Source organism: Triticum urartu, chromosome 7A, assembly GCF_056163025.1.
Source record: "Triticum urartu cultivar PI428250 chromosome 7A, HENAU_Tu73, whole genome shotgun sequence".
NCBI lineage: Eukaryota > Viridiplantae > Streptophyta > Magnoliopsida > Poales > Poaceae > Triticum > Triticum urartu.
Genome location: NC_141879.1, coordinates 204,050,504 through 204,067,223, shown reverse-complemented (window position 1 = coordinate 204,067,223; position 16,720 = coordinate 204,050,504).

Sequence of the window (16,720 nt, the reverse complement as noted above, 5' to 3'; positions counted from 1 at the left end):
GTTAGGGGAGAAGGCAATGCCTTTGTATCAGATGATGAAAAAGACGGATGATTTCGTTTGGAGCGATGCTACAAACTTTGCTTTTGAGGATCTGAAGAAACAACTTGCTGAGCCACCGGTTCTTGCTGCTCCGGTCGAGAAAGAGCCGCTATTGTTATATGTAGCCGCTAACTCATGAGCTGTTAGTGTGGTGATTGTGGTGGAATGCAAGGAGGCTGGCAAGGAACATCCGGTCCAACGGCCGGTTTACTACGTCAGTGAAGTGTTGACTGAGTCTAAATAAAGATATCCACATTGGCAGAAACTCGTATATGGGATATTCATGGCAAGCTGGAAGCTCAAGCATTACTTTCAAGGTCACCCAATCACTTTGCTTAGCTCTTCTCCGTTGGGAGACATCATTCAAAATAGAGAAGCCACTAGCCGAGTCGCCAAGTGGGCCATTGAACTTGGGTCTCATGGGTTGAAGTATGTACCACGTACTGTGATCAAATCTCAAGCGCTGGTTGACTTTATTAATGATTGGACAGAACTGCAGATGCCAGAAGAGAAACCAGATAACACGTATTGGACGATTCACTTTGATGGGTCCAGACAATTGGAAGGCTCGGGGGCTGGAGTTGTTTTAACTTCCCCTCGAGGTGACAAGTTTTGTTATGTGCTGTGACTAATGTTTCCCTGTACTAACAATGCAGTAGAGTATGAAGCCTTGCTCCATGGTCTTCGAATGGCCAAACAGATGAGCCTAAGCCGGGTCTGGTGTCTTGGCGATTCAGATCTGGTGGCTCAACAGGTGTCAGGCAAGTGGGATTCAAAGGACCCTCTCATGGCGGCTTATCGTCGTGAAGTCGATGATGTCGCAGGACATTTTAAAGGTTATCAGGTGGAACACATTGACCGTAGGAAGAACGAAGCGACGGATGCTCTAAGCCGGTTGGGGTCTCAACATAAGCCAGTGCCACCTAACACCTTTTTGGATATTTTGCATAACCCATCTGTTAAGTTACCTACAGAGGAAGATTTGGTTGTTCCTGACCCGGAGGCACAGTTGGTGGCGGCTCTTCACGTCATCCTAGATTCGACAGTACCGTTGTTGGCTTACATGACCCGGGGTGAGTTACTAGAGGATGAGACCCTGGCCCGGTAGATAACCGGGCGGTCCAAGTCAATGACGATTTCTGACGGAGAGTTATACCATCGCAGCGTCATTGGAGCGTTTCAACGGTGTGTTTCTCCTGAAGAAGGCCAAGAGATACTTCGTGAAATCCATGAAGGGGATTGTGGTCATCACGCCGGGTTAAAGTCCCTTGTGGCCAAAGCTTATCGTCATGGTTTTTATTGGTTGACGGCTCACCCTGATGCAGAGGATCTGGTCAGTAGGTGTGATGGATGTCAAAAATTTGCATGGCGAGCACATGTACCGGCTCAGGAGTTGCGGATGATTCCAATCACTTGGCCGTTTGCGGTCTGGGGGCTTGACATGGTTGGACCTTTCAAAAGGTCCAAGGATAAAAAGATACATCTTTTAGTAGCAGTTGACAAATTCACAAAGTGGGTTGAGGCGGAGCCAGTGAGTAAGTGTGACGCAGCCACAGTGGCTCGGTTCACGAAAAAGGTGATCTTTCGCTTTGGTTTTCCACACAACATTATCACTGACAATGGTACTAATTTATCCCAAGGGGCTATGGAAGAGTTCTATCAACGTGAGCATATCCGGCTTGACGTTTCTTCTGTAGCTCACCCTCTATCCAATGGGCAGGCTGAGAGAGTAAATCAGGAAATCTTAAAAGGTCTCAAACCCCGGCTCATGGTTCCCTTACAACGGACGCCGGGTTGTTGGGTAGAGGAGTTACCCTCGGTGCTGTGGAGTATTAACACCACCCCTAACAGATCTACGGGTTATACACCCTTCTTCATGGTTTATGGAGCGGAAGCGGTGCTCCCTAGTGACATCCGTCATGACTCGCCTCGTGTGGCGGCTTATGTTGAAGTTAATAACGAACAAGCCAGACAGGATGCGCTTGACTTATTAGATGAGGAAAGAGACTTGTCAGCAGCTCGATCAACAATTTATCAACAGGACCTGCGCCGCTATCACAGCCGCCGGGTTAAGTCCAGGACTTTTCAAGAAGGTGACCTGGTGCTCCAGCTCATCCAGGATCTGTCAAATGCACACAAGCTATCCCCACCTTGGGAAGGACCCTTTATGTTCAGTAAGAACTTAAACAACGGGTCGTATTACCTCATTGACGTTCGAGAGCACAGACTCACGTAAGTCGGAGGAGGAGACCCGCCGGCCGTGGAACATTGCTCAACTTCGGCCATACTACACCTGAGCCACCGGCTCTCATCATGTACATACTTTGACATTGTATATATCATGATAAGTAATAAAGCAGGACCTCTGTCCTTTTCCTTTTCAAAGATTTTAAATCTTTACTCTTTTTTACTATTTAAAATGACTATTAAGGAGTTGATCATATCTGAATCAAGTCTAAGCTTTTTGTTCCGGCTTATGATCGTATTCGAATCTATCTGAAAATCTCAAGGTCACCTGGGGGCTTCCTGTTCAAACATAGGTCGTATTCGAACCAAAGAGAACATAGATGTCGTAACCCTCTTGATCGACTCAAAGCCAAACTCACTAGGGGGCTTCTTAATCGTATCTGAATCATAGCTTAACCCCTTTTAGGTCCGACTTGGATCGTATTCGAATCAGGGTCGTTAAAAATCTCTCAAGGTCCTTTGGGGGCTTCCTGTTCAAACATAGGTCGTATTCAAACCAAAGAGAACATAACTGTCGGTACCCTTTTGATTGGCGCAACGCCAAAGCCGCTGGGGGCTATTTGATCGTATTCGAATCTTAGCATAACCCCTTTGGTCCGGTTTACTGATCGTATTCGAATCATAAACCCCCAACCTTTCATTACAAGGTTATTTATATTGTTTGCCACCTGGTATTTGTTTTAGTGGTCTTTTATTGTTTCAATTTTAAACAATCAGCATGGGATTTTCGCCGGCTTGACTATTTTACAATAAGCCGCCAAGGCATAAGAGTCATCAGGTATTCAGAAGCATTGACTTCTCAAAAAAAAGGGGGGGGACTGGATCGTCGGCCTCATCACCGGGTCATATAAACCGGTGGTCCAGAGGTCGAAGATATAGGTATAACTGTTGTTTATGAACAGTTTCTTTGTGTATTACTCCAAGGTTATTTCAAACATGTTTTATCTTTACGTTTAGTTCTGCTTATCTACTATGATAAAACTTTTGGTCATGAACTGGGTCTTCTGACCCGTTCGGTGTTAAACCGCCAAGCAAGTATTTCCTTTTGTTACAGGAACAGAGTGGAAATTGTCGGCGTACTGGGAACCAGGATACCTAGACTTGCCTGTCTGTGGCCCATGTCGCGTTCCTGGTACGGCCCGGTAGGGCCCAGCTGATCGACCAGCTGCTTAAGACCCTCGCGAGGGGGCCAGCCCTAGCGAGGAGAACGACCAAGACCTCCTCAGGGAGCGGCCTCACCTAGGCTACTCCAGAGGGGCAACCAAGACCTCTCCCAAGAGTGGCCTCGGCTAGGCTGCTTCGGGAGGGCGGAGATCTCAAGGCAAGGGCTGCCTCAGGAGGAGGCAGTGATGCAAGCCATGACGAACCATGCCAGCGGGCGCCAGCGCGCGCCAGCGGGCGCAGTTTCCATATCGGTGCAAAGGATACCGCGCAGGCGCAGGTTCCCGAGGGGCGATACAAAGGTTTCCCCTTTGGTGCAACAAGACTGAAGACCGCAAGGACGGCAGGAAGGATGTCATCGCCGAGCCCACCACCGCGTCACCGCCTGCCCTCTTTGCAGGCGAAGACCACCTTTTGTCAGGATAGGAGCGTCCTTGTGTTCCCGCTCAAATGGCAATTGTGGGATTCCCTTCCCGCCTAAACATTTCAGGGGAAGAGGACCCTGGCTGTCTATATAAGTAGTTAGGGTTCCTAGCATAGGGGAGGGACCAACCCCATTGGGACTTATCATAGCAAAGGAGCAAGAACATCCGCTCCCTCACCCCTCTCGAGCTCGCCTCCTGAGCTCAGAAAACCACTGTACTTGTTCATACTCAAGCCCTCGCGAGGCCAATCCACTAAAGCAGGACGTAGGGTTTTACGCCGCAAGGTGGCATGAAACTGGGTAAAGTCTTGTGTGCTCTACTTGTTTGCTTGCTTGCATTCCATTCCCACCACCAGGAGAAGAGCGAGGCGCTAGGTAAAAGTGTGGTGGGAGAGATCTTCGTCACGCCCCTGTGTTCGAATCTTAAGGGTTTTGCGGAGCCCGAAATCCAACATTTGGCGCGCCAGGTAGGGGGCGTGTCGAAATCTCGCTTCTCCGACGACCTCGCTCCGTTCTTCTCCGTCGACCTCATTTCACCGCCATGGTGGACACTCGGCGAGCACGCGCCGCCCACCGCGCCGCCAACGTCGCTCAGACGGCACCCGCGGGTAACGGCGCACCACTCCGCCCCAACTCACCGGTCGCCAACGCGGCCACGGACCCAGCCGTTCACGAGCAGCAGGACTCGTCGTTGCCGTTGTCCGTGCGGCGCGAAGGCCGCACGGCGACCCCGTAACCTTCGCCGGCCGCGGCGTCGTCCTCGCTGGTCCGCCGCGGGCCGGTCTACCAGCAGCCTGCGCTACTGATGGCACGGGAGCTCCTACGCTACCGTCCAGCGAACGACCTCTACGACGAGTGGCTCCACCGCATCACCGAGCTCGTCAACGCCACCGGGGAGGCGCCCGCACCGACCCATTCCTCTCGCCCTCCGTCGCCCATGGCGGGGAACGAGGACCACGGCGCTCCGCCCCCACCTCCACCGCGTGGCGTCGGCCAGGGGCTCAGGTGCGAGGCTCCATGGCATGAATAGCCCCGCAGGGCCCCTGCGCGCGACGAGGAGAGCTGCCAGGTGGTCCCATGCCCCCAGGCTGAAGCGCGCGTGCTCCCCGCTCAGCAGCACCAGAACCGCGCCCCACAGGAGGTGGTGGCGCCCGCACCCCAAGATCCAGCACCGCAGGCGCAGGGGCACCAGCAATCATGAGCGTGGCTGGATGCCGCGCCCTAGCTCCTGAGCTACGGCGCCTCGTCTGGCCCGGCAAGTTCAAGCCGGACCTGCCTCCGCGTTACGACGGCAGCGCCGACCCGGCGGAGTTCCTCCAGCTCTACGAGCTCAGCATCGAGGCGGCGAACGACACCGAGCAGGTCATGGCGAACTGGTTCCCCATGGCCCTCAAGGACGGTGCGCGCTCCTGGCTCCTGAACCTTCCTCCAGGATCCATCTCTTCTTGGGAGGAGCTTCGTGAGCGCTTCATCGCCAACTTCCAAGGTACCCGCGACCGAGCTCCAGCGGCCGCAGACCTGCGCCGCGTGAAGCAGCAGCCTGGGGAGACCTTGCAGAAGTACATCCAACGCTTCAACACCGTGCGCCTCAAGATCCCCAGGGTCTCCGACGAGGCCATCATCTCGCCGTTCTCCGGCGGTGTCCGCGATGTCAGGATGAAGGAGGAGCTTGCCATCCACGAGGACCTGTGCACGGCCCTCGAGATGTTCAATCTCGCGGCGAAGTGCGCCAGGGTAGAGGAAGGCCGCCTCTCCCTCCTGGAACTGCCTGAGGCGGAGGCCGACGACAAGAAGACCAAGGCCAAGGAAGCAAAGCGCAAGGGACCAACCGTGCTGGCCGTGGAGCCAGAAGTGAAGCGCGGCTATGGCTACAACGACCCTCCAAGAGATAATCGTCCGTACTGCGTCTTCCATGATGTCCATAGCCATAACACCAACGACTGCCAAGAGCTCAGGGCGATGCGCGGCGGGCAGCGCCCTGAGCGCGACAACCGTGGCTACGGCCGCGGAGAGGCCGTGGCGGAGGATGCTAGGACGGCAGGAACTCGCGCCAAGGATGGCGTGATCAGCCTAGTGAAGACCGTTGGCAGGAGCAGCCTCATGATGCCCCATGGCGCGACCAGCCTCGCGAGTGTCGCCCTCAGGGCAACGCGGGTCTGCCTCCGCTGCCACCACCGCCAAGAAGGAACGACGACGACCGCCAGGGAGACGAAGCGGGGGGCTTCTAGGAGCCACGCGGGGTCGCATGCATCCTGGGAGGAGCCCACGCTCCGGCTTCTCACCGCATCTTCAAGCAGTTCGCTCGTGAGGTGAACGTGGCGCTCCCCAGGCCTGACGCCGCGTGCAACCTCAGGTGGGCCAAGTAGATCATCGCCTTCAACCCCAAGGATCAGCTCAGGTGCACCGCCGCGCTAGGCACTCTCCCGATGCTCTGCAACCCGACCATCAGTAATGTCCGCGTGACCAAGACCCTCATCGACGGTGGGGCAGGGCTCAACGTCCTCTCCGTTCAGATCTTTGGGACTCTTCAAGTACCCTACGATCAGCTGCACCCGACCAAGCCATTTTACGGAGTCAGAAATGGCTCCACCCTCCCGATGGGACAGGTCCGCCTCCCCGTCACCTTTGGCGACCGCGACAACTACCACACCGAGCTCATCGACTTTGACGTCGCCAACATCAACCTCCCGTACAACGCCATCCTAGGGTATTCGGCCCTCTCCAAGTTTATGGCGGCGACCCATCACGGCTACAACGTCCTCAAGATGCCTGGAAGCGGCGGAGTCATCACGATCGCCTGCGACGAGAAGGAAGCAGTACGTTCTCTAGAGCGCGCCTACCAGACTGCGGCGATCGAGAGCTCCGACGGAGACGGAGCCGTCTTCGCCCTGATGACCGCCCCCAAGAAGAAGAAGCAACTACCCGACTCTCAGGCCTCGGGGGCTCCCGACAGCACCACCTCAAGCTCCGCGCCTGCTGACGAGGCGCCTTCCGCCCTCGCATAGGGAGGCGCACCCGGCGCCCCTCTCAGGACGGGCTCGGGGGATCCCCTCAGGGGGACCCCGGACCTGGTCGTGAGGGAGGTGCCCGGGCACCACTCGCGGGCGCGCCCCGCCGTCCGTCGTCATGAGCCCAGCGTGAGCCTCATAACGCTGGGGGCTCAGGACCCCATCGACCAAGCTACCAAGGAACCTTACCCACCTACTCAAGACCCAAGCAACCAGTTTCGTGTCTGCATCGACATCCCGAGCCTCAACAGGGCTGCCGCCCAGGGCCTCTTCCAGCCGATGGCGGTCGGCTGGAGGAGGGCCTTCCCCTATGGCCTCCGCAACGCGGCCGCCACATACTAGCACTTCATACAATAGGCCGTGGGGGCTCAGGAGGCTCAGCGGCAGGCGGTCCTGACGGAGCAGGACAAGGACCCCCGCGACCGCTGAGGGCCTCCGGAGCCCCTGGGCCTTGGGAGCTCGGCTCTCCTCAGGAGCAACCCGCATGGCTCGCGTCTCCAGCTACCCCAACTCCTCTTTAGCGGCAAGTACCAGGTGATGTCTCAGGTATTCCGTCGAGGGTGCCCCTCGGGCTGCATCATCCTCGAGCTACTGGCGGCTTACCCCCACAGCTGTCTCTTTTTGCGCATGAATCAGAACTGCTTGCTTCCTTTCGCATTATCTATATGGTTGGCACCCTCACCGCCACTAAGGTCATGAGCCCTTGTGAGCCCACCCGCGACCACCCCATGATTAAGGACTGGCACGGCGTTTGTGCTCAGGTCCGTCCCTGCAGCGTCGCTAAACACAAGGGCTGAGCTCTGTCTCGCGAGCCATTCCCGTGACATCACCTCCCGTGGTCCTTGGTGCCTTGTTCTCACATGGGCTAATCGTTGGTGGGTAAGTAGGGGCCCGTGGCAGGTGCCTCGCCCCCGCGGGAACCGCGCGCCGGTTGTTTATCTTTTGGACTATAGATTGAGAAGACTGGGCACGGCGTCTGTGCTCGGGTCCGTCCCTGCAGCTTCGATAAATCCAGCGGTTGAGCTCTGTCTTACGGGCCGCTCCCGCTAACGTCACCTCCTGGGGTCATTGGTGTCGCGGCCTTCTCATGCAATGCCCTCTGGAGATGCATTCAGCGCAGGTCTAGGCAACCCATCTCTTTTCACATTTTGCAGAAGAAGACTTAGGCGCAACCCGCCTCAGGCGCAACCCGCCTCAGGGTAGGGTCTCTCGTGAGTGATGCGTAAGCTCGCGAGAACTTCCTCAGAGTCGTTCAGCTCGTCCTAAGGAGGGCCCATATACACCCTGGCTGTCCCGCCGTGCAAGCCACGTGTCCGGACGGGTTGTACATGCCCGGGAGTCTCTCCCGGTGCGAGGCTCCCCTCCCACGATCCAGTGGAAGTGCTTAGCTCCGCGCTGGCAAGACCGAGGAGCGATTGTGCCCACGAACCAGTGGAAGCACCAAGCTCCGCGTTGGCCGATACGACCGAGGAGCGGTTATGCCCACACTCCGCGCAAGTGTGGTAGCTCTATGCTCCGCGCTAGTTATAAACAACTGAGGGCGGCCCCCAGCGGTCGCACCAACCTCAGGGAGCTTTTCAGCTCATGACGCTCACAGCTTCTCCTTGGAATGGTATCGCGAGGGGGGCTAGGCACGGGGGCTATGCTCAGGTCACGCCTGGCAGACGCCACCCTACCATGTGCCCAGACACCTGGCTTTCTCGCGCCCCCATCCTAGGCGAAGGCTCGTGAGCAAGGTATGGTGCTCGTTCTCCCTCATGAGTGTCACACCCTAGCTAGTCCATGCATTAGAGTGTGCATCATGTTTACTTTCATCAGAAACTTGAAATGGGGAAGGCAGAACCCCCAGCACCCCTTTTGAAATCAACTAGGGTTTACTAAAAATAATTTCAATGAACCTGAAATGCCCTTCTAAAATGTTCACCCTCTTTGCCTTGGGTTAGAACCTCTCGCAAAATTGGTGCACAATTTTCTAGGTCAACAAAAGGTCATTGAATTAAATCATAAGTATTTGAATTTGGGCATTTAAATGCTATAAAATAATTTAAATGCTCAAATAATTCTGGGAGTAAATGTTTCCTGTTGGAAATAATCTAAACAGAGGCCACATTTATTTTCAGGATTTTTGGAGATGTTTTAGTATTTTAAATAAAGCTAAACAGTTGCAGTTAAATAGAAAACAGAAACTAAATCAAAAAAAGGAGAAAGAAGCCCACCTGGGCCTTACCTGGCTCGGCCCAGCCTACTGGCTCGGCCAGTCACCCCCTACCTCGCGCCAGGAGGCAGGGGCGCGTGCTCGCCGCGCGCCGGCCACGCGCCGGCCACCTCCTGCTTCTGCCGACGCCGGGAGACGCCCAGAGGACGCCACGCGACCCCCACGTCTCCCTCTCAACCTCTCTCACTCTCCCCCTCGTCTCCCTCATCCTCTCCCGCGATGGCCGAGCGCGTCCCTCACCGCCGATCGCCGTAGTCGCCGCCAGAGACCTCCCCTCGCCCCTCCGACGAGCCCATCAGCTCCGCCTCGACTCCCTCGTCCTCCCCACCGAGTCACGCTTCGCCGGAAGCCCTGCAACGCCGCCTTCGCCCTCGTCTTCAACCTCGGGCATCCGAGATCGCCGGCGACCGCACCTCGTCTCCAGCCCGTCCCCGAGCCCGCTGACCCCCTCTCCGACCCTGCTGTGAGCTCCTCTTCCTTTCCCCCTAGCTCCCGTGCTCGTTTGGTCCCTATAGCCACCGTTTCCACCGCACCCGAGAGCTTCTCGCCGCCGGCCATGGCGCAGCCGTGGCCACAGCCATGCAAGCTCACAACGGAGCGCCTCACCGTGCTCAGTGCAGCACCAGGAACCCGTAGCCACCACCAACTCTTCCTCCCGTGCACCGTAGCGTCGAAACCGACCACGCCCGAACTCCGGCCGCCGCCACGAGCTCGATTCCGGCGAGCTCGCTCCACCCCAGCTCCTCACACTTGCTCCATTGGATGCGCGAGAGCCTGGGCTTCGCACGGGTGGTCTCCGCCGTCGTTTTGGTCGCTTGAGGGCGTTTTCCAAAGCCCTCTGCCGTCTCGGCCTCGCCGGCGACTCAACGCCGGCGGGATTAGCCCTGTTGACCGGCAGATTTGACCACTGACGTGGACTGGGAGGGCCCAGTTGACTCCCCTGAGTCAATGACAAGTGGGCCCCCTGCTAATTATCTAGATTAGTTGCTAACTAAAATTAGTTAGTTTAATTAACTACTGACACGCGGGACCCACCAGTCAGGTTTGACCTGGACGTCTCCGTTGACCCTGACGTCACCCTGGCGCATTGCTGACGCAGTAATTGATTTACTGGAATTATTTTTAAACAGGAAATTCTAGAAAATAGTTCAAACTTCAAAAATTCATAGAAATTCAACCGTAACTCCAAATGAAATAATTTATATATGAAAAATTATCAGAAAAATTCAATCTATCCATCTGTAATGGTTTCATGCATGACAAAACAAGTTTACCTTGCTGTTTAGGCAGAATAAGGAAATGCACTATTAAGGCCGTCTTTAATGAGCTAATATTTGAATCTTTGATTCAAATGAGTTCATCCCTTTCTATTCTAGCTTGCATTAGGCCAAGACACTATCATATTGCCATGTCATAGCATGCATCATATTGTTGCATATCGTCATGTGTTGATTGTGTTCCGATGTGTTCTTCGTGGTAGGTTCTGCCTCCGAGGATATTCACGAGTATCCAACTGAAGGGCAGTATCCCGTTACCACTCCATCAGGCAAGCAACCATTGATCATTCCGATACAACCCATGTTCTCGCTCCTGCTCTTGTTTACTGCATTAAGACATCGCGATTCAAACTGATGTGTGCTATGGTAGTTGAACCCTTATCCTCTGCATGACCTGTCATTGCCACAGTAACTAGATGAAACCCACTAGCATGTGTAGGAGTTGATTGAGCCATGTATGTGATTCCTACCTTGCTATGCCTGCTATGCTTAGAGTTGAGTCAGGTCTGGTTCATCTGGGTGATGAGCTAGAGTGAAATGCTTATGTCGGTAATATGAGGGATGTATTGAACATGTTTTGGTAAAGGTATCGATGAGAGGCCATGTAGGAGTACATGGTGGGTTGTTTCATTGAGGCCGTCCATAAGAACTGAGATCTGTATGTGTGATTTAAGATGCAGTTACTACCGTACATTGGGCCCGAAACCAATGGACCCTCTCGGCTTCTTAATCACCCTAGTACTCTGTCCAGGAGTTGCAATTAGTTTCTGGTGTTTGTAGGTTATGTGTTGGCGGTCGTGCGTAGCGCTGACCCTAGGGGTGGGCTATGTTGCGGTAGATACACCGTGGCACGGTGTACCGAGTCACCCATTTGGTGTCTCGGGAACCCTGTTCACATCGTTTGGGGCCGTATGTGGAAACCTCGGCCGGACTCCCTGCGGATGGAACCTGGATAGGCGATAAACCTGGACTAGAGACTTAAGTGCTTAGGTAGGCCGTGGCCGACACCCTCGCTGGGCTTCCGCTTGAAGGTTGCCGAGTACATGTCGTGTAAACGGCGGTAAGTGGTGAAAGCGTGTATGACGAAGTACACCCCTGCAGGGTATAAACTATTCGAATAGCCGCGTCCGCGGTAAAGGACTACTTGGTTGCCTATACAGTTCATAGACAAGTTAATGGATACTACTAAAAGACTCAAGATAAGTGTGAGTACCGAGGATGGCCCTCTCGTAGGATGACGAGGGAGGATCCCCGGTGGAGTATTATGTTGGTGAGTAGTGGACTCGTGTGCGAAAACTATTTTACTGGTGGAGTTCCGTAGGATAGCTTAGCCAAGAGTCAAAGCTGGCTTGCTGCATCAACCCCACCGCCTTCTTGAGAATAAGCATGTATAGTAGGTTCTGATGTAAGACTTGCTGAGTACCTTTGTACTCATGTTTGCTTATTTATTGTTTTCAACGACAACACTGCCCCCTCCGATGGGTTTTATGTAGACCTTGACGTCGACGAGTGACTAGCCACCCAGGTGGTGATCCCGGCCATGGAGGGCCCTATGTAGATTGACAGGCTTCGAGAAGCCTTCTTTCTTTCTAGAGTCTGTACTCAGACTAGTTGCTTCCGCATGTGCTTTTATGATTGTATGACTTGAGTGTCGGGTCATGTGACCCCTATCTGTATGACATGTTATGCATGGCTCTCTGGAGCCTTTAAATAAAGTACTTGAGTTGTAGAGTTTTGTTGTGATGCCATGTTGTATGTACTCATATCGGGCATATTGTGTGTATGATTGAAATGCTTAGTATGAGTGGGATCCAACAATCTAGTTGTTTATCCTTGGCAGCCTTTCTTATGGGGAAATGTAGTCTAGTGTTCCTCGAGCCATTGTAGTCCGCTACAGCCCGGTTCACCGGAGTCCTGCTAGCCCAGCACTACTGTTCAGGACACTTGACTGGCCGGCATGTGTTTCACTTCGTCCCTATGTCTGTCCCTTCGGGGAAATGTCACACGGTGACTTCCGGAGTCCTGCCTAGCCTGCTATAGCCCGGGGTTCCCCGGAGTCCTGTTAGCCCAGTGCTACAGCCCGGAATCACTCGTTGATGACCGACATGTTCGATGTGATTCATGTATGCCTGTCTCCATAGGTCTGTGCCGCTTTGGGTTCACGACTAGCCATGTCGGCCCGGGTTCTCTGTCATATGGATGCTAGCGACACTATCATATACGTGAGCCAAAAGGCGCAAACGGTCCCGGGCCATGGTAAGGCGACACCCGTGGGATACCATGCATGAGGCCGCAAAGTGATATGAGGTGTTACCGGCTAGATCAATGTGACTTGGAATCGGGGTCCTGACAGCGTTGGCATCAGAGCCGGACTGCCTGTAGGTTCGTTGAGCCAAACTGGTCGATGTCGAGTCTAGAAATGCTCTAGTTATATGTAGGGGAATTGATTGTGGGAGGGAACGTAAGGTTCTTTTACTCCTTTACCTATGCCTCTGATCTGAGTCATTCTCTCCTCATTCAATGTGGGTTAAGGACTAGACTCTCTTCTTCTATCAGGTTCACGTGTTACTAATCCGTAGTAGCTTATAGGATTGTTGTTACAAGTCCCAGTTCAGTTTCTACTATTCTTAGTATGTTGCTAATTGAATCAGAACCTTGATATGATGTTGTTGAGTGGTATTGTGAACTGTTGTGGATGTCTCAAAACTTTTGCTGAGCATTTACAGCCGTTATGCTGTCCAATTTTCCCTAGAAATTCTAATGTCTTTGCATTGTGGTTGTGCTTTCAGATGGCCAACCGTCCTCAAACCCAAGTGGTTCGCCTGACCAGGTGCCTCGACGTGCCCGGTCATACTGCTATGTTAGTCCGGGTCATGATCGAGACAGGTTACCGTTGGTATCCCGAATACACTATCGAAGAGCAGTTCCGCGACTTTAACCAAAGCCAGTATTTCTGCACCATCAGGATATTTCCTTCTTATCCTGGATCTACCGAGCCCCTTCACTGTTCCTATGGACTCGGGGTTACCGTTGAGATGGCTGTGCAGGATGCTGCCTATTCCATGATGACCATCTTGCGAGTCCGGACTGGCCTGCTTCGGAACACCGACTTTCGTTACATGCCAGCTTCACTTCCGGGAGCTCAAGGGTATCTTCAGGCTATCTATGCTGACTCCACTCACGAGGACTCATTAACTCGTACCACTGCCGAGATGCTCGAAGATAAGGACCGAGAGAATCGGGCCTTGAGGCTGGAGCTTTTCAATACCCGTGCTAATCATTGGGCCACATTGACTCGGTTTGCACCTGCGGTGCAAGCTGGATGTATGGATACAAGGGATCTGTATCCTGTGAGATCAGCTCTGCCAGACATGGTGGATTGGCGTGATGTGGGAGGCATCACCCCACCCCGTGGTCCCCGCAGGCCACTGTTTGTTGGTCCAAGACCTCATCCTAGCCCATATGGTCCACAGGCTCCTTAGGACCGTCTGTTTCTGTATGGTCACGTTGAACTTCTAGGCTATGGAGGTGACTTCTATGAGGACTACTACGGAGCTGTCTGAGTTAGTAGTAGTACCACTAGTATTGTAGTAGTTGTATCTCCACTGTCCTGTGTGACTTGTGGAATATGACTTTGCGTGTAATTGACTCCGGAGGTGTAGACAAATAATGTATAGGAGCTTGGAATGCCTCCGATGGGATGTAACGTCTTTCATCATAGTTGTACTGTAGCCTGGGCTTGTACTAAACTATGTATGATGAGTATGACCGTTGGTATATATATGGCAGTTTTATATTACCATGACATACGGATGAACATCTCTGCATTCCGTGTTATCCATTACATTCTGCACTTCCTTGCTAAGTTTGAGCCATCCTTGTCTAAACCGTTGTCTTGTTTTTCTCCTAGGATGGTCAACACCCGCAGCAACCCTGCTGCCCCGGAGCAGGGGGAAGCCAGTGCAGCTAGAGGTGAAAATCTGCCTCACCCGCCTTCTCTGGCCGAAGTAATGCTGGAGGCGGAAAGAAACAAGCGTGAGACTAACCGCCTGCTGGAGCGGATTGAGCAGAACACTGCACGCCACCCACGAAATGACTTGGTGTCAATCAATGACTTTATCAAGCTGTACCCACCAAAGTTTAACCAGTCCGTCGAGCCTGTCGACGCGGATGACTGGCTTCGCAGCATTACCCACAAGCTACGTTCTGCCAACGTAGCCGAAGCCGACAAGGTTACTTATGCTGCCTATCACCTCGAAGGCCCTGCTAGCCATTGGTGGGAAAACTTCAAAGCTATGCGCCCGGTCGGTCAAATCACTACTTGGGCTGAATTCAGTGAGGCTTTCCGTGAGCATCACATTTCGGAAGATCTCATGGATCGCAAGAGGGAGGAGTTCTGCAACTTCACCCAAGGAAGACTGACTGTGGATGCATATAGTCGTGAATTTGGGAATCTGGCACGCTATGCCCTGAAGAGGTTTCTACTGACGCTAAGAAGCAGGCAAGGTTCCGCAAGGGACTTAGCCCTGAGCTTCGCCAAGATCTCCGTCTGCACGAGTGCACATCCTTTCAGAAGTTGGTCAATAAAGCCATCAGTGCTGAGACAGGCCAGACTGATTATGACGCTTCACGCAAGCACTCCCGTGATTTTGGCTCTTCATCCGGCTCTGGAGCTCAGAAGCGCCGGGTGTGGATTCCAAGCACGGCACTGCCACCCAGGTTCATTCCGAGGCCATCCTTTGAGGCGCCTCGTCCCAACCAACAATTTGCACCGCCCAAGCCCTATGGTGGCCCCGCTGCTAATGCTGCTCCACGCCCCAATGTGGTGACATGCTTCAAGTGTGGAGAGCCGGGTCACTATAGCCGAGAGTGTCCCCAGAACAACAACCCCAATCAAACTGGAAAGTCCGTTGGCCGTGGTAAGCCAGCGGGAAAGACTTTCTATGCCAAGCCGGCCACCACTGCACGTGGCCATGTCAATTATGTTTCAGCCGAGGAGGCTCATGAGGATCCTAACGTCGTCCTTGGTACGCTCCTTGTTAACTGCCATCCGGCATCTGTTCTTTTCGATACTGGAGCATCTCATTCATTCATATCCGAGAACTATGCTCTACTGCATAACACGACATTCTGTGACATGCCCACTTCGATGGTAATTCAAACTCCGGGTTCCAAATGGCAACCTTCTAGAGTAAGCCATGGGAACGAAATTCTTGTCGATAGACTTGTCTTCCTTGCATCCTTAATAGCTCTCAAGTCCTCCGACATAAACATCATCTTGGGTATGGACTGGATGTCAGCTCATTATGCTAAGATCGATTGTGCCACTAGAACCGTTCAACTTACCCACCCCTTGGGCAAGACAGTTAATGTCTTAACTCGAGTGGCCAAGCGCCAACTTTACTCCCTAAATGCCAACCCCCCTCCAGACCTTGAAGATGTTCCGGTAGTCCGAGACTTTCCAGATGTCTTTCCAGAAGAACTGCCAGGTGTTCCACCTGACAGGGATGTTGAGTTTGTGATAGACCTTGTTCCAGGAACCGTTCCAATTTCTAGAAGACCCTATAAGATGGCACCCCTAGAACTAGCCGAGCTTAAGAACCAACTCGATGAGTCCTTGAACAAGGGTTTCATCCGTCCTAGTTCCTCTCCTTGGGCTTGCCCCGTCCTCTTCGTTAAGAAGAAGGATGGAACGGATCGAATGGTTGTGGATTACCGACCTGTCAACTTGGTCACCATCAAGAACAAATATCCGCTTCCCAGGATCAACGATCTGTATGATCAGCTCGCTGGATCCTCAGTCTTCTCCAAGATGGATTTGAGGTTGGGTTACCATCAAATCAAAATCAGAAACGGGGACATTCCCAAAACGGCCTTTGTTACTCGTTATGGCCAATACGAGTACACTGTCATGTCCTTCGGTTTAACCAATGCCCCGGCTACCTTCTCTCGGTTAATGAACTCGGTCTTCATGGAGTACTTGGATAAATTCGTCGTAGTATACCTCAATGACATACTCATCTACTCCAAGAATGAAGAGGAACATGCCGAACATCTAAGGCTGGTATTGATGAAACTTCGAGAGCATCGCCTTTATGCCAAATTCTCCAAGTGTGAATTTTGGTTGCCAGATCTAGGCCATGTAATCTCTGGTAAGGGTATTGCTGTCAATCCCGAGCGAGTTCAAGACGTCCTTGATTGGACTCCACCTGAGACGGTCAAGCAAGTTTGGAGCTTCCTTGGCTTAGCGAGCTATTGCCGCCGCTTCGTCGAAAATTTTCCAAGGTTGCTAAACCTCTAACTGAACTCCTCAAGAAAGATAAAAAGTTCGAGTGGACTCCACAGTGCG